Source organism: Carya illinoinensis, chromosome 11, assembly GCF_018687715.1.
Source record: "Carya illinoinensis cultivar Pawnee chromosome 11, C.illinoinensisPawnee_v1, whole genome shotgun sequence".
Taxonomy (NCBI): Eukaryota; Viridiplantae; Streptophyta; class Magnoliopsida; order Fagales; family Juglandaceae; genus Carya; species Carya illinoinensis.
In genome coordinates, this window is record NC_056762.1 from 7,887,834 (window position 1) to 7,911,056 (window position 23,223).

General features: G+C 32.0%; 1 long non-coding RNA gene across 1 annotated transcript; it reads left to right on the top strand.

Moving 5' to 3' along the window:
* The first annotated feature begins 13,291 nt into the window (after nt 1-13,291).
* LOC122280893 lies at nt 13,292-14,762 on the top strand. The gene is made up of 2 exons (XR_006230079.1): nt 13,292-13,725; nt 14,379-14,762. It is a non-coding gene; the product is annotated as an uncharacterized LOC122280893 (long non-coding RNA).
* The last annotated feature ends 8,461 nt before the right edge of the window (nt 14,763-23,223 follow it).

The following is a 23,223-nucleotide window of genomic DNA, read 5'->3' on the forward strand; positions in this document are numbered from 1 at the left end:
CTGCTTTGTTCACACCATATCAAGGGAACTCCAGATGTTATTTCCTAATAGATATATTTATTGATTTGTTGGAGTCAATGTTGTCTTATATCTTCTTGTGATATACTCTATTTGGCATGTATCATAAGGTATTTACACAACAACCAAGATTTTCTCTCTGTTTTTTTGTTTGTTTGTTTGTTTGTTTGTTTTTCCTTACATAATCTCTTTTCATGCCTGTTAATTTGAATGAATATTAATGCCTGTTAATTTGAATGAATATTAATGCTTGTGGGGACTCAAACTCAAAAACAAAGTTAAGTCCAATGAATGAGTTAACTGGCAAGGAAAACAAAACTAGTATATATTAAATATATACTATGCAGATCACTTAAAACTCCCATGCAGTAAGAAGCTGCCACTGACAGGGTCAAATAATATTTGACATTTGACACTATTGGTTATCTCATCCCATTAGAATATTAGAAGAGCTTCCACCCATCAATATTTACTACAATCTGCAGTGAATTTATCTGTTTTTTAAACAATAACTTTCATGCCTTCCAAGTTCTCTACATCCTTGGGTACTTTGTTGTTATTTTCTATGTACCCTTTGTATTATTAAGTAAAGGGAATTAAATCCTAGCTGATATACTAACTTTGCTTCTAATACAGATTAATTAATTACTGAAACTGTATGTTTCAGTAGTAATTATTTTTTTTTTAATTTTGTAATTAAGTATTTGCAGCGATTTTTAGTCGTTGCAACTAGGCCAAAATTCGTTGCAAATCATCAGTTTCAGTGATTTTAGTCCTTGAAAAAAATACAAAATGCAACAAAGGAAGCAAGCGTTGCTTTTGGGCATTTGCAACGCTTTTTATTTTTTGCAGTGATTTTAGTCCTTGCAAAAAATGTTAAATGCAACAAAAAAGCAAGCGCTGCTTCTGAGATGGCACATTTGCAGCATTTTTATGGAAATTTGTAGCGATTTTAGTCCTTGCAAAAAGTATCAAAAGCAACGCTAGAATGGTATGTTGTTTTTGACGTACATAAATTGCAGCGCTTATAAATCAATTGCAGCGATTTTAAGTGTTGCAAAAAATGGCAAAAGCAACGAACCAAATGTAGCACTGCTGTTGTTGGGGGCTATTGCAACGAAATTTAATGATATAGCAAGGATAAATTTCGCTGTAATTGATCAAATGCAGCACCATGGCAGTCACATGGGGTGGCCTTTTGCAGCGTTAAATTAGTGAGTTTGCAGCGGTTTAAAAACGCTGCAAATGAAGTCTTTTGCAGCGTTTTTTCAATAACGTTGCTATTGATCAAAAATATCACTTTTATACTGTCGAACATGCAAGGAGGGTAATAACGCTGCAATTGATCAATTACAGCGTTTTTTGAATGTATTTGCAACGATTTTAAGCGCTGCAAAAGGGCTAATTTCTTGTAGTGACCGCATGTGCATGTATATAGGCCACTCAAGATTGTGATTTTGAAAACATTCTTTAGACATGCAACGAGTGAAGTGAAAGCAAGAACATTTTAGACTATTTAATTGGGATTTGAGTGTGAAATACTACCACTGCTTGCCAAGCCAAAAATTGAACCTGACTAACATTGTCTCAGCTGATAAGCAAGGTGATGAAAGTCATGCTTTTTTATAAACATGTATATGACTATAATTGTTTTTTTCTTGAAAAGCGTTCGATTGATTAAATAATTCACTTCACACAAACAAGTAACTTGTGTGTTAGACCAACTATTCCTTTATTTGTAGCCGATACTCTTAGATATTCCAAACTTGTAGCAGCAACTCAATGTCCTCCAGAACCAGCATGCTCAATGTTTCCTTTATTTGTTATTTCTCTTGTATCATGCTAAAATGTCTTATTTCCATTTTGTACATTTTCATATTTATTCTTGTAAAGCTGTAATGTCTTAATGTAGACTGTATTATTTAAATCAAATGAAGAATAAGGAGAGCTTAAGTTGGCCTCTCTGTTTTTATCCCATTAAGTTCATAGTTTCTTACATGGTATCAGAGCCAAGTTCGATCCTGGGACCTGTGGGTTAGGATTTTGTTTGTCATGTCCTTTAGGGAAATCCAAACAATTACCCTATAGTGACTCAACTAGTCAAACAAATCGTCCTTTAGCACTTATTCATTCAGATGTATGGACATCTCCTGTGTATTCGGTTGGTAGATCCAAATATCATGTTCTTTTTATTGACTATTTTTCTCGTTTCACTTGGTTATATCTCATTAAATTTAAAAATGAGGTTTTAGAAATTTTCAAACAATTCAAAACTCTCATGGAAAATGTATTTTCTTGTAAAATTCAACAATTATAAAACGATAACGGTGGTGAATTTATCTCCACTGTCTTTAAATATTTTTTACAAGAATATGGCATATTTTATCGATTAACGTGCCTTCATAACTCCCAACAAAATGGGATCGTCGAACAAAAACATCATCATATTGTTGAAATCAGGTTAACTCTTCTAGCTCGGTCCCACCTACCCAATACATATTAGCCCGATGCTTTCCTCACATCTCTTTATCTTATAAATTGCCTTCCAACCAAAGTCTTACATCATTTGACACCCTTCTATATGCTTCATAAAACGGTCTCAAATATACACATTTTAAAATTTTTGGCTCTGCATGTTTTCCTTTACTCAAACCCTATGAAACTCACAAACTCTCTTTCCACATTAAAGAGCACATCTTTATAGGCTATGCTAGCCAACAACGTGGGTATAGATGTCTTGAGTACAACACTGGCCATGTCGATGTGTCGCATAATGTCCTTTTTAATGAACAAGACTTTCCTATGAAACGTGGAGTCTTTTTGAAATTTCCAACGTACTCTTGTAAAATCACGAAATTGTTTTCTAATTTCCTTGAACAAATTGGTTAGATCTCAATATTATGATTATTAAACAACAAATATCAAATACTTAAAAAAATATGTAAACTTGTATAACACAATAATTGGTTATGAAGGAAAACTCTTTAAAGAACTCTTTAAAAATAAAATCATACGGGGCAGCCAAACCTAAGAAAGTCAATCTTATTATTTAAAAATTAATTACAAGTAATTCTCAATTATAAAATCTTTTTAACTTGACTCTCTTACTTGTCTAAACAAATTATCAATTTGTCTTCTATTGCAGTAGCAACCAGAATCTCTAGCGATATTCAAACTATTGATTTCCCTCCTGGAACTCCAATGACTGAAATCCAATTAATGATCATTCACACTTGAAGCACGATCACACTCAAAGAGAAATCACAAATATGAAAATTCATTAAGAAATTTTCTCACCAAAATATGCAATAGAAAAGTGCTCTAAAAAATATGTAAATCCAAATTCTTGCAGATTCTAACCAATAGGATCTCTTAAATAAATAATCAAGAAAGAGTTCTAGTTGAAGTAGAATTCTACTGACGGATAGAATCTATCACGATGACGTCTCCTTACGAATTTCTTAAATTTCGCGATAACTCTTCACTGCAATGACTAATTTCTGTTCAGCTTATGTTTTGGATAAATGCAAAACCTTATGGACTTGAATTTTACTTCAATTAGTTATCTAAACAACATCTAAGACTCCTAGATAAACATAATATTGTTTAGAGATAAAGTCAATAATTATTTTACATTCATCTAAAAATTACAAATATAATGCTAAAATAAATCTTATCATTTAGTCATATAATTCTAACCAATTTTTAACTTTACAATCTCTCTCTTTGACGGATTGGTGACAAAACCAACTTGATGAATATAATATAAAACCTGTCAAAAACACAAGCAGCAAACCAAGAAACATAGCATAAATAACAAGCAAATAATCACGAATAAAAACTTATGTCCAGTGAAAATAAATAAATATCATTCAACTCCCCTTCAACAAATCCATTTAAGCAAGTTCATTAAACTTCCCCTCAACAACACACTTACTGAAACTCTCCCTAAATTTCATAACACCAAAATATTTCTAACATATTTCAATTTGCTCTTTCAATACTCTCCCTTTTTATCACGAATCTAACAAGACTCATAAGAGAATAAATATTATTTATGTGTGCCGAGATGAAAGACATGATGAACAACTCTCATGTGTCTTAACTTTTTATTGATTAAATGCACATGATCTATGAACATGAATATATGTCAAACAATGAGCAAATGCTTGAGACAACTTAGTTAAGACAAAAAAGATCAAACACCTAGTTGGCATACCATGAAAACCGAATGATAAATGTCAAAAACCCACTCAAAACTCATCCTCAATATATTCATAAAATAATCTTATATGAACAAATATTCATGTATTCAAGATATTCTAGCCCCAACATCACAAAACAATAACCAAAATCTCAATCTCTATATATATGTGTTGAAACCTAGAACTAGAAGGAGAGAATGATTTGAATAAACTTAAAATCTTACCATGATTGAGAATCTTTAGTCAACAAACTCAGAATTGAGTATTTCTTCCAAGAAAATCGAATGAGATATGGATGAGATAAGAAGGGCTAGGGCACATGTATGAGGAGTGTTGTGTGTTTAGATAAATACCCGTACAAGTGAATGAGCAATTATGTCGAGGAGTTGGACGTGTCTTTGTGACTTAAGTCACTTAAACCATGCATTTGCTTTGTACCTTAGAGTCCCACCGGGACTTATGCTAATAAACCAAAAACCAAGGCCCAGACTTCTACTTCAGAATCAAAAATATCCAACACTAACTCAATCACAAAATATATTTTATATTTTGATCACTTTAATTATTTTATTTTAAATAAAATAATAAGTCAATAAAAAAATAAAAAATAAAAACTAAAAAATTAATCTTTTTCTTATATATATAAAGAATGAGATAAGTAACATACTTAGATGCATCTTAGTTCAAACATAATGTAACTCATAAAACAAATTCAATAGAATACACCCTCTTATTTGCAACAATCGTCATGGATGTTCACTCCTCATAAGACCATCAATGTTAAAGTTCATGTGAGTGTGTAAGTGAGCAAACTTATATAAGGTAGCAACTCTTTATTTTTTTTCTTTCAATATATTTTTGATAATATTATTCATGAGTATTTTCTTCTCATAGATGCTTCCAAGAGTTTGTCACTCACCTCAAAAGTTAAACTTTATACTAGGGCCACTCACCTCAAAAGTTAAACTTTATACTAGGGCCTAGATACATGAGCATCTCCTCCAAAACTAATTTGAACAACCCCATTTTTTTATGTCTATTTTTGTTACTCATCTTTTTTCACAATAATTAGAGCAACAATTCTTTCTATAAGGACTTAAGGAAATAGATCCGTGTAGAGTATTAGTCTTTTTTCGTAATGATTTAACATTGACTTTTTCTATATGGATCAACTCCTTGTTTTTGGTAAGGGGAGAACTCTTTATTAATGTATTAGGTTCAACTAGTTTTAGTCAATTCAAGGCATGAACTCTCTCTATGGTGAGCATCAATATAAACTTTAATTATAATATGCATACATATAAGTTCCTCACAGTGTTTTGTAAATGAACTTTATCAACATAATTTATAGGGTTAGTATGCACAAAATGAATTGCACAAAGTAGAGAGATGCATAGGTTCAAGAATTTTTTAAGTGAGAACACAAGTGCTCAATTTTGACATATCAAGCATGCACTTTCCTTAAAGAAAAATTTTAAACCAAATCAGAAAAAATAGTATGTATATGTTTTTTTTTTTCAAAAATTGAAAAAGAGAAACATAAGCAAAATAAAAAAAAAAAAAAATAACATGTATGTCCTAGATTAATGATATGCAATGAATGCAAGAACATGCAAAAGGTCCTATCAATTAATGTGACATGACATCTTTTTTTACCACTCATTTTGCTTTAAATTTTAGTCTATTTTTTTCATCAGCACCACTTTATATGATTTTTTCTTTATTTTAAAAGTAAAAATCTATTAGTTCACCAAGTTTGAGACTTAAGAAGTTGATTTGTTGACTTGATTCTCTATACTCTTCTATTTCCTTTTTAGGTTTCTTTCACTTTCAATTTTCTTCACTTTATTCTAGTTAAAGCAGTATGGCCATATATGACCAACAACACCACAATGATGACAAGTAAGAATAAACTTACCTCGAATAAGCTTTTTTTTTTTTTTTTATGTTGATTTTCCACGAGATTTTCCAAAAATATTTGACTTTGAGGCAACTCAATTTCTGAATACTCAACATCTCATCTAATTTCTATATTACTGTTTTTTGTTTGCACATCTAAAACTTTTCTAATTCTTATTCTAGCACAGCCTTTTGATATTTTAATCTTAATACTTCAACACCATAAATTTTCAATGTCTCAAAAATATTGTTTTTCTTATTCTCCATAGTATTAAATATATTGTACAGTTTCTTGTTGAGTTTCTTTAATTTGATCACTTCTTCACACACATAATTGTATGCTTTATGTAAACTTACTTCTTGGTTAACATCAACAAGTAATACATCCGAATTACTGTAATTACAACCTCTTTCAGATTTTATTAGTGTAATCTCAGGAAAACTATTCACAATAGTAGAAAAAATTATAAAAGTTTTTTCATCATTAGATGATGAGTTTGAACTTTCAGAATTTGAACTGTCACTAAGTGTGATATTCAAAGTTTTTCCTTTACTTTTCTTAAAAGTTGGACATTCAATTCTTAGGTGACCATAACCAAAACATTCATAATACTTTCCTTTATCACTATTATCAATTTTTTCTTTATTCTATTTTTCAGAATAATTTTTCTTTGCAAAAAATTCTTTACATTTTTTTTTCTTTCCCCTAGACTTTTTACTAAACATGAATTTTTTGAACTTTCTTACTATGAGATCTATATCCTCATTTTTAAAATTTTGTTCATCAGAAAAATCATCTTAATCCTCTTTTACTGTTTTAAAAGCAATGGACTTACATTTTCTTATTTGAGAAAGTGAGGATTTATATGTTTATAAGGAACCAACCAGCTCTTCAACTTTTATTATATCTAAATCCTTACTTTCCTCAATATCCCAAAATTCTTTAGCAATCTCACACATAGAGATTCTTTTAAATTTTTCAGGAGATACTACCATGAAAATGGCGTTAAGTCCTTTGTTATTCCAATTGTAATTGCTTATTTCATCTTTCATCCAAGCATCTATGGATGTCATAGGTTTAGTCCATCCTCATTCAACCGAATGCTATACACATTCATCCAAAGACTTGAGGAAAGCCCACATATAAACTTTCCAATAAGCATAATTTTTTCCATCGAAGAGTGGTGGAACATATAATGACGTTAGCATGATATACAAGAGCATGGATTACACTCGAATGAGTGAACTACGCTCTTATGTCAATTAAAATTTCCAACGTACCTCTATAAAATTACGAAATTGTCTACTAATTTTCTTGAACAAATTGGTTAGATCTCAATATTATGATTATTGAATGAATCAAATACTTAAAGAAAATAAGTAAATTTGCATAACACAACGATTGGTTATAAAGAAAAACCCTTTAAAAAACCTTTTAAAAGTAAAATTTTACGGGACAGCCAAACTCAAGAAAGTCTATCTTATTGTTTAAAAGTCAATTCTAAGAAACTCTCAATTACAAAAATTTTGTAACTTGACTCTCTTACTTGTATAGACAAATGACCAATTTATCTTCTACTGTGGTAGCAGTTAGAACCTCTAACGATATTTAAACTATTGACTTCTCTCCTGAAACTCCAATGGCTTAAATCTAATCAATAATCATTCATACTTGAAGTACAATCACACTCAAAGAGAGATCACAAATATGAAAATTCACTAGAAATTCTCTCCCCAAAATATGCACTAGAAAGTGTTCTAAAAAATATGTAGATCTGAATCTCTACAAATCTTAATCAATAGAATCTCTTAAATAAACAAACTGGAAAGAGTTCTAGTCGAAGTAAAATTCTGTTGACAAATAAAATTTGTTACAAGGACGTCTCCTCACGGATTGCTGACATTTCGCTATAACTCTTAACTGCAGTGACTAATTTTTGTTCAACTTTTGTTCTGGATAAATGCAGATCCTTATGGATGCAAATTTTACCTAAATAACTTATCTAAACAACCTCTAAGGCTTTTAGATAAACTCAATATTATTTAGAGATAAAGTCAATAATTATTTTACATTTATCCAAAAATTACAAATATAATGATAAGATAAACCTTATCGTTTAGTTATCTAATCCTAACCAACTTTTGCATGTACACTTCTCTTCTCCTGCCACGCCGAGTATAGTTTCCCTAGGTATGTCTCCTTCTTTGTTCTCAATTCCACCATTAACCACGTAGATCTCTTCCAACTCTAAAGCCGACTCCACTGTCCCTTACCTAGAAATTCTAGATTCATCTCCTAATCCTCAACTTTTTAATCCTCAACCAAAAATTCCAAAAATCTCAATTCCCAGTTAGTACCCTGTCTCCCCAACCAATCCTCCTACAATGGTTTCAATCCCACATTCGATTATGTCAGACTCAACCCTATCCAACAGCCAAAATCTTAACCCATACCGAGTCACAACTCACCCCATGATCGGAAACTCCAAACCCTAAATATTTCCAGATTTTACTGCTATATACTCAACTCGGCATCCCCTGTAGGTACTTTCCACGGTGATCACCGATGCTGAGCCTTCCACCTACACACAATCTGCTTCTTCTCCCTAATGGTGTGCTGCAATGGGTTCTAAATTTGACGCATTAATGGTCAATGGGACTTGGTCACTCTGCCCTCATCCGCCTGGTAAGTATAGTGTTTGAAATAAATGGGTATTTAAGATCAAAAGGCTCTCTGATGGTAGCATCGAGCGTTATAAAATGCGTCTAGTTGCAAAGAGTTTTGATCAACAATATGGAATTGACTGTGCCAAAATATTTTCACCAGTAGTGAAACATACCACAGTTTGCATGGTTATTGCTTTAGCAGTCTCTTTTAACTGGAATACACGTCAATTAGATATTTCTAATGCCTTTTTGCATGGGTTCTTGGATGAAGAAGTATTTATGAATCTACCTCAAGGTTTTGTTGATGAGAATTACTCAGATTATGTGTGCAGATTGCATAAGTCTTTGTACAGCCTCAAATAAGCACCACATACATGGTTTCGCAATCTATCACAATCACTATTGGAGTATTGTTTTATTGAGTCTATTGCTGATTATTCCCTTTTTATCTATGCTACTGATTCAGTGAAATTATATGTGTTGGTTTACGTTGATGACATCCTAATCATTGGTTCTAGCCAAGAATGTTATTGATTCATTTATTTTATCTCTCAATGATTCATTTTTTTGTTAAAGATCTGGGTGAGCTGAGTTTTTTTCTAGGTGTCTAGGCTAGCCATGATCAACATGGGTTACACCTACGCCAAACCCTGTATATAACTGATTTGCTTGACAGCACAAAAATGGTGGGTGCTAAACCTCTTAACTGTCCAATAACCTCTAGACCGAAACTCTCTTCCACAAATGGTGAACTCTTGTCTGATCCCATTGAATATTGCTGTGTACATAGGACCCTTCAGTATTGTACAATCTCGCGCCTTGACATCGCATATGCTATCAATCAAATTTGCCAATTTATGCACAATCCTCGTGAACCCCATTGGATTGCTGTTAAACGTGTGCTTCGCTACCTTAAGGATAGTATTAACTACAAATTCTACTTTTCAATTTGTGCTATATACTTACAAGCTTACTGTGACTCTGATTGGGCCGGCAATTAGGATGACCGTCGTAGCACAATTGGATATGGCATATTTTTTGGTCAAACTCTCATCACCTAGACCGCCAAGAAACAACCCATCGTATCCAAGAGTAGCACAAGAGCAGACTACCGTAGTTTGGCCATTGCAACTACTGAACTCTACTGGATACATATGCTTATGAAGGAACTTGGTGTACTCCTACCTTCCACTCCAACTATTTGGTATGACAATATTGGAGCCATTGCTTTAGTATCCAATCCGGTGTTTGATGCTCGCACCAAATATGTTGAAGTCGACTACCACTTCATCAGAGAAAAAGTCATCAACAAAGACATTCAAGTGAAGCATATTTCTACACAAGATTAGATTGTCAATATTTTCACCAAGGGCCAAACTTCTGCTCGGTTTACTTTCTTACAGTCCAAACTAATGGTATTTTTAATCCCCATCACTTTTAAGAGGGGTATTAGACCAACTATTTTTGGACATTCCATACTTATAGTTGATACTCCTGGACATTCCAAACCTATAGCAACAACTCAAACTCAATCTCCTACCGAACCAGCATGATTAATGTTTCCTTGATTTTTTCTTTCTCTTGTATCATGTTAAAAAGTTTTATTTTCATTTTGTATATTTCTATATTTATTCTTGTAAAGTTGTAATTTCTTAATTTATAGTATATTACTTAAATCAAATGAAGAAGAGGGAGAGCTTAAGTTGGTCTCTTTATTTTTTTTTATAATAATGTACTGTTATTTATTATTTTGAGATGTTTATTGGAAAACTCTACTTTCTCTTCATATATCATCTTTTTAGTATAATAAAATAAAGATTACTTAAATAAAACTAAAAATTTAAAATTTAAAAGAAGGAGAAGAAGAAGAAGTTGGCCTCTCTCATTATAAAAAAAAAAAAAATTATGATTAAAAGAATTATTTTTTACGATTTTTTGTAAAAAGTAATTCTTTTAATCATTAAATTTTAATCACAAAAATTCAATTTTTTTTTTTTGTAGTATCTGTTTTTATCCCGTTAAATTTATAGTTTCTTACAGCGTGCACTCGTTATTAGCTATACTTCCTAATCACTTGGAAGGATAAGTAAAGAGAAATATTTTTTACAGTCGGCAGATGTAGTCGGCGTGTAGTCAGCTGTAAAAAAATGAATTAATACGAGATTTATATGAAAAAAAAAAATATTTTTATAACTTTTTTTTATTTATATAAATCTAATATAAAAAAAAATTTAATTTTTTTTATTTATTCTGTACATTCAATTACACATCAATTATATTTACCGACGGTATATAACAAAGCCGTAAGTAAATCTTCATTTTAATTGTGGGGTACGTACTACTCAATGAAAAATTGAAAAGGACAGTTTGTCAGTTACTAATGTAGTAACTCTAGCTAGTAGCCAGGCCAACGTGCATGTTCAGGGAGGGAGGCTAGTAGCTAGCTAACTAGGGGGCCCTGCAAAAATTAGGCCGATAATTGCATGCCAGTTTACCAGTTGCAGAGGACGTACGCACGTCACTAACGGCAGACAATAGGCTTTGGGACCGGAAATTTAGGGTCCGGATTGAAGGATTGAAAAATCACAGACAGAGGGATGTTGAATAAGGCCAAAGACCCTAATTATTGGCTTCAGTCGGCTTTGGCTTGAAAGGTCACTCCTCCCCCCGGTCCCTGATCTCTCACCTCCTCATTTTCAGCCATCTTGCATGCGCGTGTTGTGTTTAGTATTGTCATTCGACTTCTTGTATCTGAGTTGTCACATCGGCTTTTAAGTTCCAAAATGCGTGCCTTTTACCGACAAAGAGAGCTGAATGACTTCAGATCCTTTTGATTTTTTCTTTCTTTCTCCGCTTTTATCTCTCTCTCTCTCTCTCTGTGACCGAGCAGTACATGACATTTTTCTAAATATAAGAAATTTAAAAAATTGTAGTACTAATTAATACTAAATATTTCTGCTGAGGACGGCATGATGTCACGGTGTTCTCCAATATATATATTGAGTAGAGCCAGGTTATTTCTATTGCCAATTTGGATGTGTCCGCAGTTTCATTTTATATGGAAAGTTTTATTTTTTTATATATAATTATTATTATTATTATTGGACGTACCCTTGTCATGTTCAATGCTAACTTTAAAAATATCATAAGAATATGTTTAGTTATCATGTTATCACATTCAGAGCTAACACATACTCGTTTGGACGTTAAGAAGAGATGATCAATAGGATGACAAAATATGACGATAATAATAGTGAAACTTTTTAAATAAAAATAATTTAAAAAATAAGAGAAAAAATATTGAATAAAAATATTATAAAGATAAAATTAAATGATCAGATAAAAAAAATAAAAATTTTAAATTAAAAAGTATTTATATTTAAATGATGTTTATATATTAAAATAAAATATCTTCTCAACATCCAAACGAGTCTTAAGATTTCTAACATTTTTTATGATTTCTTTTCTAAATATTACTCGAATATAAAAAAAAAAACTTTTCTATTTCAATTTAGGGTATTCATCTAATAATTACTCAAACACAAAAATTAATATAATTTTAACAAATTTTAAAATAAAAATAATATGAAAAAAATATTTTTTTAAACTTTATCTATTCCCTTTCACAAACTCAAATACAATAGTTATTTTAAAAATATTTTTATTCAACTTTTTTTTTATTCCATTTCAAAAACCTAATCTCAAATTAACAAATTCTTACACTTCTCAAATATTTCCAAACATTTTGGTATCTAAACATGCTAAGCCTAGCTAGCTCCTTCATCATGTGCGCCGCCTTCATTTTTTTTTCATGGATTCTACAACCAGGAACCTAAGGGGAAAAAACCTATATAATTATCAGGAAAGAGTACTACTCCTATCCTGAAGAATCTCTGGCTGTTATTTATGCAGAAACTTAAAGAGAAAAGAAATTTCAGTTCAAGATCATGTGTCGTTGTGATGACTTAAGGTCGCTACTTAATTTTAAGATGGATGCTACCTTTTTGTTCATCATGATCCACACGCAATTACGATATTCAACGTCGAAGTCTGAGGTGCCCTTGCAGCTAGCGTTTTTTGGAATTTTTCACCCTTTCGTCAACTTCTACATATCTTTTTAAATAGTTTCTAAATCTTACAGAAGCAGCTGATCGATCATAATGAAACTAAAAGCTGATCTCTAGCAAGCACTTAAATTTTACACCTCCTCTCAAAAATCAAACCCTATTTAATTTAAAGCATGAGGTGCGTGGGAGTTGCATGTGAACCCTAGTCCATGCACAATGAGACGCCAAAAGACAAAAGAAATAAAACATGATTTTAGAAAATAAAATGAGACGCAATCAGACAGAGAGGAACCCGTACTGGAGGATGGCCCCAACGTCGTCCCAAGAGCTTCCCATCAAACAAACATTAATATTGGAATGAAGTTTCTTTCGGTTGTGCGTAAGCATGTTTATGCCTAATAATAATATACGGCTAGTACCAACCTAGCTGCCAAAACATAGTCGACACGTCTTTCCGAGGATATAAAGGTTATTTTCAAATGTAATTCGCCAAAGTTTTCCACCGTTAATGGTGTGGCCCTTGTAGTGCAGACAAAGTGGGACCAGATGAGCCCTGATTTGCATATCAAAACCACTAATGTCTTTTTCCAGCTACTTTGGTTTTTGTCCAAACTTCATCTCTCACTCCCTTTTTAAACTGCCTCTCCCTCCCCGATCTTCATTACTTCCACCTCAGGCCATAGCAGTACTACTTGATCACTGTAGGGGAGTGCGAGAAAGCAAGCTGCAGAGCGAGAACTTCAGTCATCATGTCCAGCCGAAGATCAAGAACTTCGATTAATGTTGCAGATGAAGAGATCATTGAAAATCTGGTTTTTAAACTACAGTCATTGCTTCCTACTCAGCCTAATCAAAGGAACAAAGAAACGGTATAGACTAGGTTCTCTTAATTAGTAGTTTTGCTATCATTCCTTACAATTTGTTTATCTCTTCGATCGAGTTTATAAATTCATGAGCATGTCCATTACGATCATATTTACGTAGTAGCTAGCACGACTAAAAGATGAGTAATTAAGGAATAAATAGTAGGTTGTTGGTTGGGTAAATAAAAAAGAATATCTGCAAATTAAAGTTCTTTCTTTTCTCAAATTTGAATAAAACGCAAGCTGCCTAAAATTGTGGTTTTATAAGATGGCTGCATGCAGATCATGAAATATTGTCATGCAGACAAATAGATAGGTAGCTTGTCTATCAAATATTCATCATGTCATGTCTTCAAATGACTAGAGTACTAAGCTGTACTACTAGCGATGTTGCTGACAATTCCCGGCCTCTTGTCATGTGTAACCATTAAATCTTTTTCTTTCTCTTTTTTTTTAAAAAAAAAAAAAAGACTGAAACTGTGACCAGCTTCTCTCTCTCTCTCTCTCTCTAAGATTTTCGTCACATATATCTGTGCTGGCTAGCTTGAATTAATATGCTTACAAACATTGATGCTTGTAGAATTATTGCGTAAAAAATATTATAATTTAGAACCTATATATAATGCTAACCGATTATATCTCATGTCTATTTGGAGTAGGTATCAGCCTCTAAGATTTTGAATGAAATTTGTACTCATATCAAGAGCTTACAAAAAGAGGCTGATGACCTGAGTGAAAGACTCTCTCGACAGCTGCATTCGCTGGACACCACTGGTGATGTTGATGTAGATTTTATTAGAAGACTTTTGCAACACTAAAGCTCCTCTCTCTCTCTCTCTCTCTCTAGTCTATTTTGCTTGTTCAGGAGGAGTACTCCATGCAGTTGTACAAGGAAACCAATATGTATTCTCTTGCTAATAAGTATTTTCATGCATGAACCCAGTTGGACATGATCGTGATGCATTACATGAAATTACCAACATGCGTTTGATTAGAATAATTGAGAAATATATATGTAAGACAACGTTTGATGTTTTTGTTTATTTTTTCTTGGTGATATGGTAGGTAGGTAGCTAGTCGTATATGATGTTTTGTCTTACATAATTACATTAATGCTGAGATTAATTAATAGTAGCGCGATATAATTAATAGCAGCCAGTACTGATCACCCACATGCATATAAATATATATATATATATATATATATATTATAGTCTTAATTAATTATTAATTCATAATTTCTTTATCATTCAGTAGCTGCTAAAGTTAGAAGTTTAGGATAATTAATTACCTAGCCATCTAGTATGTGCGCGCGCAAAAAACAAATATTTAAGAACTCTTTCTTAATAATACTGGTCACTTAATTAACTAAATTACTAAATCTATTTTATCATGGGAGCTTTCAAAGAGGATTGGAAATACTTTTTGGTAAATAATTGTGTTAATTAAGTATAAAAAAAAAAGTCATAATATATATATCATGTATATATGTAAACGATGATAGTAGTTGATATTAATGAATTAGAGAAATGATATTTGCAGTCGTGGTTGTGCAAGCGGCGTACAGTCGCTTTGAAAAAAATGAATTAATATGGGACTCACATGAAAAAAAAAAACTAACTTTTTAATCGTAAACTCCACTCTTTTTCAAAGCAATTGCGCAGCGTTTGCAATTCCACGACTATATGTAGCATTACTCTATTAATTCTGATAACCCAAAACAAAGAGATGGATTAGGGTTGGCGACAAAGGTGAATCTCTAGGCCAGGAAACGTTTCCAAAGTTAATCAAGGTTTTCTTGAGAGGATCTGGCTTGCCTCTAGTTTCATAGTAACAGGACATCTCCTGTTAGTAGATCCAACAGATATTATTGCTTCTTCTAAACAAACAAGAGGGTGCTAATACTGTGTTGAAGATGGCACATGTTTTATTTATTTTTTATTTGTTAATTTTTGTCAAAATTTTACTGCAAATAAATTTTAAAGATTCTTGTTTTTGCTACATTATTTATGTGTTGATATATAACTATATTATTTATTATAAATAGTAGAAAAACAAAAATATATCAATGTCTTCTATGCTGGCACTTGCAAAAATATTAATATTAAAAATAAAGAAGTTTTGTCCCCCACGCTGGCCCTCAATAACTTTACGCCCAACACATTGCATCAACTATAATTTTTTTAACCAAAAAATTAAAAAAGAATTATTTATTTAATTATTAAACACACTTATAATAATAAAAAAAATATCTATTTATCAATTAAACATAGTAACTAGTATCAAATATATTTATATATTTTTTTAATATTTATATACAAACATATAAATAACATTACAATGGTCTCTTTAAATTTATTTTTATTAAAATTGTAAGTATATTTTCAGCATGGTTAGATTTTACTTGCCAATATAGAATGATGGTCGTTCAAGTTTTAACAGGAGATATCCTGTTATTATGAAACTGGAGGCAAGCCGAATCCTTCTTGAGGGATATACCAGAAGAAATTTACTAACCCTTTAAGTTGATTAATTTTTGGCTTTATTTTCTGGTAAATGTTCTTATTTTATGGGCATGACCATAAGAGCCCCACTTGTTGCGGCATATTCAGTTTGAGCCATTGCTGTTGATTCTGGATGAAGCAACTCTTCACCGTAATCCTACTAAGGTGCCAGCATGCAAAGGTCCCAAGACTTTAGTTCACAAGTTTTATTAAGGCAAGCCGTTTAAACCTGGGGTATGACCAAAAGAGATCTTAGCAATTTTTGGGATTAAATTCTAGTTCTACATCTAAGGGTCCCCAGATGTAATCCAACGGTGGGGATTTAAACACTTAAAAATAATTAACTAAGTAATAGAAATATTTTGTTTTTATTAAAACTCAAACTTTGTTTTATTAAAATTACAAAGCAATATTTTTCACCATAATTAAAATAATGGAGTTCACTAAATATTTTTAAGAGAAATAAATCCATCTAAATAACAAAGCTTTTAACATAATATAAAATATTGAATATTACATAGTATTCTTAAAGAAATAAAATCATTTAAATAAAATGATTTCCTAAAACTGTATTATTTTTGGGGCTTTAAATATAAAAGGCTTACTTTAAAATTATGTTTGGTTCAATAATACCAAAAATACCCCTCTTTAAAATAATTTTGGACATTTAAAATATTTTAAAGACTTTAAAATATTAGGCTCCATTTAAAATCACTTGCTAACTTTAAAACACAAGTTAGAGATTTAAAATACATAGACGAGACTCATGAAAAATAGAAAGAAAAATGAGCAGTTGGTCACAGCGAATCCAAAGAAGCCTCAAGCCGAGCATCTGCAACCTGGTGGGACTGTTATCGGCCACCACCTAAATCACCAGCACTCTCAATCCCTGGAAAGGCACTCTCTTTCCCCGATTGCCCATAGCAGGCATCATCTCACTAGGCCACCCACTTCGAGCAACACATCACCACACCATACTTGTTGCTAAGCCACAGTTAGTTTCTTGGCCATAGTGAGTTCTTGACCACCACCTTCATCGGCAACGTGTTCCTTGGCAACAAACAGCATGCTGCATCCTGTGGCAGGGCAACAATCTCTCATCAACCACAACAACTCTCCACATCCTATGTCGAGCAACAACCCTTTCTAAAACAAATAAAAAGAAAAAATTAATTAAGTTTCTCTAACAAATAAAAACAATGTACAAGTTTCATTTATAAAGGCATTATAGTAATAACTATGATAAAACTAATGAGTATGGTTTTGATAATAATAAAACGAAAAGATGATGAGATAATAAAGATTATGAATAATGATGTAACAAGATGGATTGTGGTTGTTATGAAGATGATGATTTGATGAGATCATGATGATATAGAAAGATGATAAGATGATGATGAGTACGGACAGTGATGCAATGAGAAGGATCTTGATGGTTGTGAAGATGAGGATGTGCTGAGATCAAGATGATATGAAAAAAAAAAATGATGAGATAATAAACTACTGATAATAATATATAAACAAAATCCTAACTATACATACCATTGTTTGTTTCCCCTAGCATTTCTCTCATTCCTAATTATTGTGCTCTTCTTCCCTTCGTTCATTTCAGGCTTTCAAGCCTAGTGGCCACCATGCTCTTTTCTCTCTATAGTCTCTTCTCCTTTATCTTGCCATTTTCTTCTCGTCATTCTTTAAGCCGACTTCTAAACTCAGAGACCACGACTGTGACAAAGGGTTATGGATTTGCGAGTTTATTGGCCCACAACTGCGACCATCTTGACCCTGGGCTATAAAGATCTATAGGTTGAAAGTCTATCCACACATCACTTTATGACTTGTGATATGTGGGCTTGTGCACAAATTTGTACGATTATTACTTGATTTTTTATTTATTTATTTAAGTTGATTTGTAATTGTGTAAGATCAAATTGGTTTTTGGTTGGGTTTGTGAGATTTTTCTCAGGTATAAGTTTGTTTTCGCATTTATTTGTTGGATTTGTAAGATTTATAACTTTATTTTGTATGATTGTTTTGGTGTTAGACAAGACTTGATGCTTTTGTAAAATGGTACTAAAACCCTTATGCCTATTTCTCTTTTTAATTTTTGTACGATATAATAAAAAAAACATAATCACCTTTCCTCAAGTTCTTCCATCTGCACAAGAATGTAAGAGGCAACATAATTCATATATACTTATGGTTAGCAAGGTAAACAGCACAAGTAATGGTAATAATAGACAATGTGAATGACAATATAAAAATTTTATAATACTAATTTTAAGATTTTATAAATGTATATATATCTATTGGATAAAAGTAATAAAATAGTACATCAAACCTATAAATTTATAACAACTTCAAGATAATTTTGTCTCTTAATAACCAGCCATCACAAAATCTTTTACAAATATTAATAAATTAGCAAAATATTAATATACAACAACGACAAATATCACTAACAGTTATGATATAAAACCAAAAAATGAATTAATTTTCTCTAACAAATACAAACAATGTAAAAATTTCATTTATGCCTATGATAAAACTAATGAGTATTGTCTCGATAATAATAAAATAAAAAGATGATGAGATGTTAAAGATTATGGATAATGATGTAACAAGATGGATCATGATTGTTATGAAGATGACGATGTGATGAGATCATGATGATATGGAAAGATGAAGAGATGATGATGAGTATGGACAACGATGCAATGAAAAGGATCATGAGGGAATATGACGATGAGGATGTGATAAGATCGAGATGATATTAAAAAAATTATGAGATGACAATGAATATGATAATGATGTAATGAGATGGATGATGGTTATGAAGATGAGGATGAGATGAGATCATGATGAGACAATGTTGAGCATCGAAAATGACTTAATGAGATGGGTCATGAGTGTTATGAATATTAGAATGTGATGAGAACATGATTATATGATGAGATGATGATATGATAAATGATATTAAAAGATGATCATGATGATGAGTACGGATAATGATGTAATGAGATGAATCGTGATTGTTATGAAGATAAGGATGTGATGAAATCATGATTATATGGAAAGATGATAAATGATATAAACAGATGATAAATGATAAGTTAAGCAAGACAAAGAGGTAACGATGACTTAACACCTTGACCTACTATGCGATGGAGAGTACGTAGGGCTATTGGGCGAGCCCCGTATCTGACCCGCCTAACCGTTCCTTCCAGCCCTAGCCTTGTGCAGGCAGGGGCCTTCACCCGCATACCATTGGGGTGGGCATTAATTCTCCCATTTGAAAGCCGGAGGCGCTAGTGCCAGGCAAGTCTTGGGCTACCCATGTTTCAACCATTAGCCTCGCCCTTAATTGATATGAATAGATATACATAATAGAAGTCACAGTATCATATATATATATATAAACAAAATCCTAGCTATACACTTCGTTGTCTCTCTCGCCTCTCATTTGTCTCATTCCCAATCATCGTGCTCGTATTCTACCCAATCCATTCAAGCTTTCAAACCCAGTGTCCACCATGCTCTTTTTTTCTCTTCCTCCTCTAAGCCAACTTCTGAATTTAGAGACCTACGACTGTGACAAATGGTTACAAATCTGCAAGTTCATTGGCCCACAACTGCGACCATCTTGCCCCTAGGCTATAAAGATCTATAGGTTGGAAATCTGTGCACCCATCACTTTATGACTTGTGACATGTGGGCCTGTGCACAGATTTGTGCGATTATTACTTGATTTTGTTTATTTTATTTAAGTTGATCTGTAATTGTGTAAGTTTGAGTTGGTTTTTTGTTAAATTTGTGAGATTTTTCTCAACTAAAAGTTTGTTTTGCCTTTATTTGTTGGATTTATTATATTTATAACTTTCTTTTGTGTGATTATTTTGGTATTAGAAAAGGTGGTTGAATCTTGGTTGTTGCTAATCTATCGACTATCAATCAAAAAATGCTCCAACCGATAGGGGCCAAGAACAATTCCAACCCCCCCCCCCCTGGGCGCCGGTGTATGCTGTGAGTGACAGAGTTTGAGACCGCCCTGCATTGGTGTAGGTTGCATCCCTAATGGAGACTTGATACTTTTAAAAAATTGTAGTAAAACCCTTATGCCTATTTCTCTATCTAATTTTTGAACGATATTAAAAAAAAAAAAATCACCTTTTGTCAATTTCCTCCATCTGCACAAGAATGTAAGAGGCAGCATAATTTATATATATTTATGGTTAGCAAAGTTAACAACACAAATAATGGTAATAATAGAGAATGCAAATAAAATGATAATATAAAAATTTTATAATACTACTTTTAAGTTTTATAATACTAATTTTAAATTTTTATAAATAGATAGATATCTATTGGATAAAAGTAATAAACTGGTATATCAAACTTATAATTTTATGACAACTTCAAGATAATTTCATTTCTTAATAATCTGCCATCACAAAATATTTTACAAATATTAAGAATAAATTATCAAAATATTAATATACAACAACAACAAATATCACTAACAACAATGATATAAAAGCAAAACATGAATTATTAAGTTTCTCTAACAAATAAGAATAATGTAAAAATTTCATTTATAAGAAAATGATGTAATGAGATGCGTCGTGAGTGTTATGAAAAAAAAGAATGTGATGAGATGATGATATGACAAATGATATAAAAAATGATGAGATGATAAATGATATAAAAAATGATGAGATGATGATTATTATGGATAATGATGTAATGAGATGGATCGTGATGATTATGAAGATGATGGTGTTATGAAAGGATGATGATAAGACAAACGTATTAAAAAAATGATAAGATGATAAATGATATTAAAAGATGATTAGATGATCTTAATGATGAACACGAATAATGATATAATGAGATGAATTGTGATGGTTATAAAGATAAGGATGTGATCAAATCTTGATTATATGAAAAAATGATAAATGATATGAACAAATGATGAAATGATAAATGATAAATTAAGCAAAACAAAGACGTAATGATGACCTAACACCTTAACCCACTATGCTCGCCTTGTGCAAGCACCATCCACCTCGCTCTTAATTTATATAAATATTAATATATAATATAAGTCATAATATCATAAATGTGTATACAAACCATCGTTTGTTTTGCCTCGCATTTCTCTCATTCCTAATTGTTTTGCTCCTCTTCTTCCCATTCCATTCATTGTGGGCCTATGCACAGATTTGTCTGATTATTACTTGATTTTGTTTATTTATTTGAGTTGATTTGTAATAGTGTAAGTTTGAATTGATTTGTTTTTGAATTTGTGAGATTTTTCTCAACTTTAAGTTTGTTTTTGCCTTTATTTGTTGTATTTGTAAGATTTATAACTTTATTTTGTGTGATTGTTTTCGTGTTAGACAAGGTGGCCGGACAGCAGTTGTGTTAATGTATTGCATGTCAACCTAACAAGGCACCTAGGGTTGCACTCGTTGTGATACTTAACCCAACACCTTATGGCACGAGTTGGTGATAGCCATCTACCACATGTGTCCACGTTTATGAAGGCACCCCTCTCTTTCAAGAGGATTCGCGGCATGTCAAGCCCTGGTAAGGTTCTTCGCTTTACATTGAATTAAACCACATGCTCCACCACCTGTGTGGGCCTCCGTCAATTCCTTTGAGTTTCATTCTTGTGAACATACTCCCTAAGCAAGATACTTAACGCGTTAGCTATAGCACTGCATGGGTCGATATGCACAGCGCCTAGTACCCATCATTTACAAGTAGGACTACTAGGGTATCTAATACCATTTGCTCCCCTAGCTTTCGTCTCTCAATACCAGTGTTCGCTCAGCAAAGTGCTTTCTTCGTTGGTGTTCTTTCCGATCTCTACGCATTTCACCACTCCACCGAAAATTCCCTTTGTCCCTAACGATTCCGACACCCCCCCCCCCCCCCAACTGTCCATGCGGCAAGTGATGGAGTCAAAGACCACCCTTCTTCGGTGTGAGTTGCATCGCTAATGGAGACTTGATGCTTTTGCAAAATGGTAGTAACGATATAAAAAATAATAATAATCACATTTTGTCAAGTTCTTCCATCTGGACAAGAATGTAAGAGGCAACATAATTCATATATACTTATGGTTTGATAAGTAAACCACACAAATAATGATAATAATAGAGAATGAGAATGAAAATATAAAAATTTTATAATACATGTTTTAAGTTTTTATAAATAATGAATAAAAGCAATACAATAATAGATCAAACCTGTAATTGTATAAAAACTTCAAGATAATTTCGTCTCTTAATAATCTGTCATCACAAAATCTTTTGCAAATCTTAAGAATAAATTAACAAAATATTAATATACAACAACAAATACCACTAACAACAATGATATAAAAACAAAAAATGAATTAAGTTTCTCTAACAAATAAAAAAGTCTACAAGTTTCATTTATAAAGGCATTATAACAATGCCTATGATAAAACTAATGAGTATGGTCTCGATAATAATAAAATGAAAAGATGATGAAATGCTAAAAATTCTAGATAATGATGGAACGAGATGGGTCATCATGATTAGTATGAAGATAACGATGTGATGAGATCATGATAATATGAAAATATGATGAAACGATGTTGAGTATGGACAACAATTCAAGGAGAAGGATTGTTATGAAGATGAGGATGTGATCAGATCAAGATGATATAAAAAATGATGAGATGATGATGAAAATGATAATGATGTAATGAGATAGATGATGGTTATGAAGATAAGAATGAGATGAGATCATGATGACATAAAAAGATGATGAGATGATAAATTATATGAAATATGATGAGACGATGATGATGAGTATCGATAATGGCGTAATGAGATGAGTCGTGAGAATTATGAAGATAAGAATGTAATAAAAACATGATTATATGATTAGATGATGATATGATGACTAGTATGGATAATGATGTATTGAGATAAATCGTGATGATTATGCAAATGATGGTGTTATG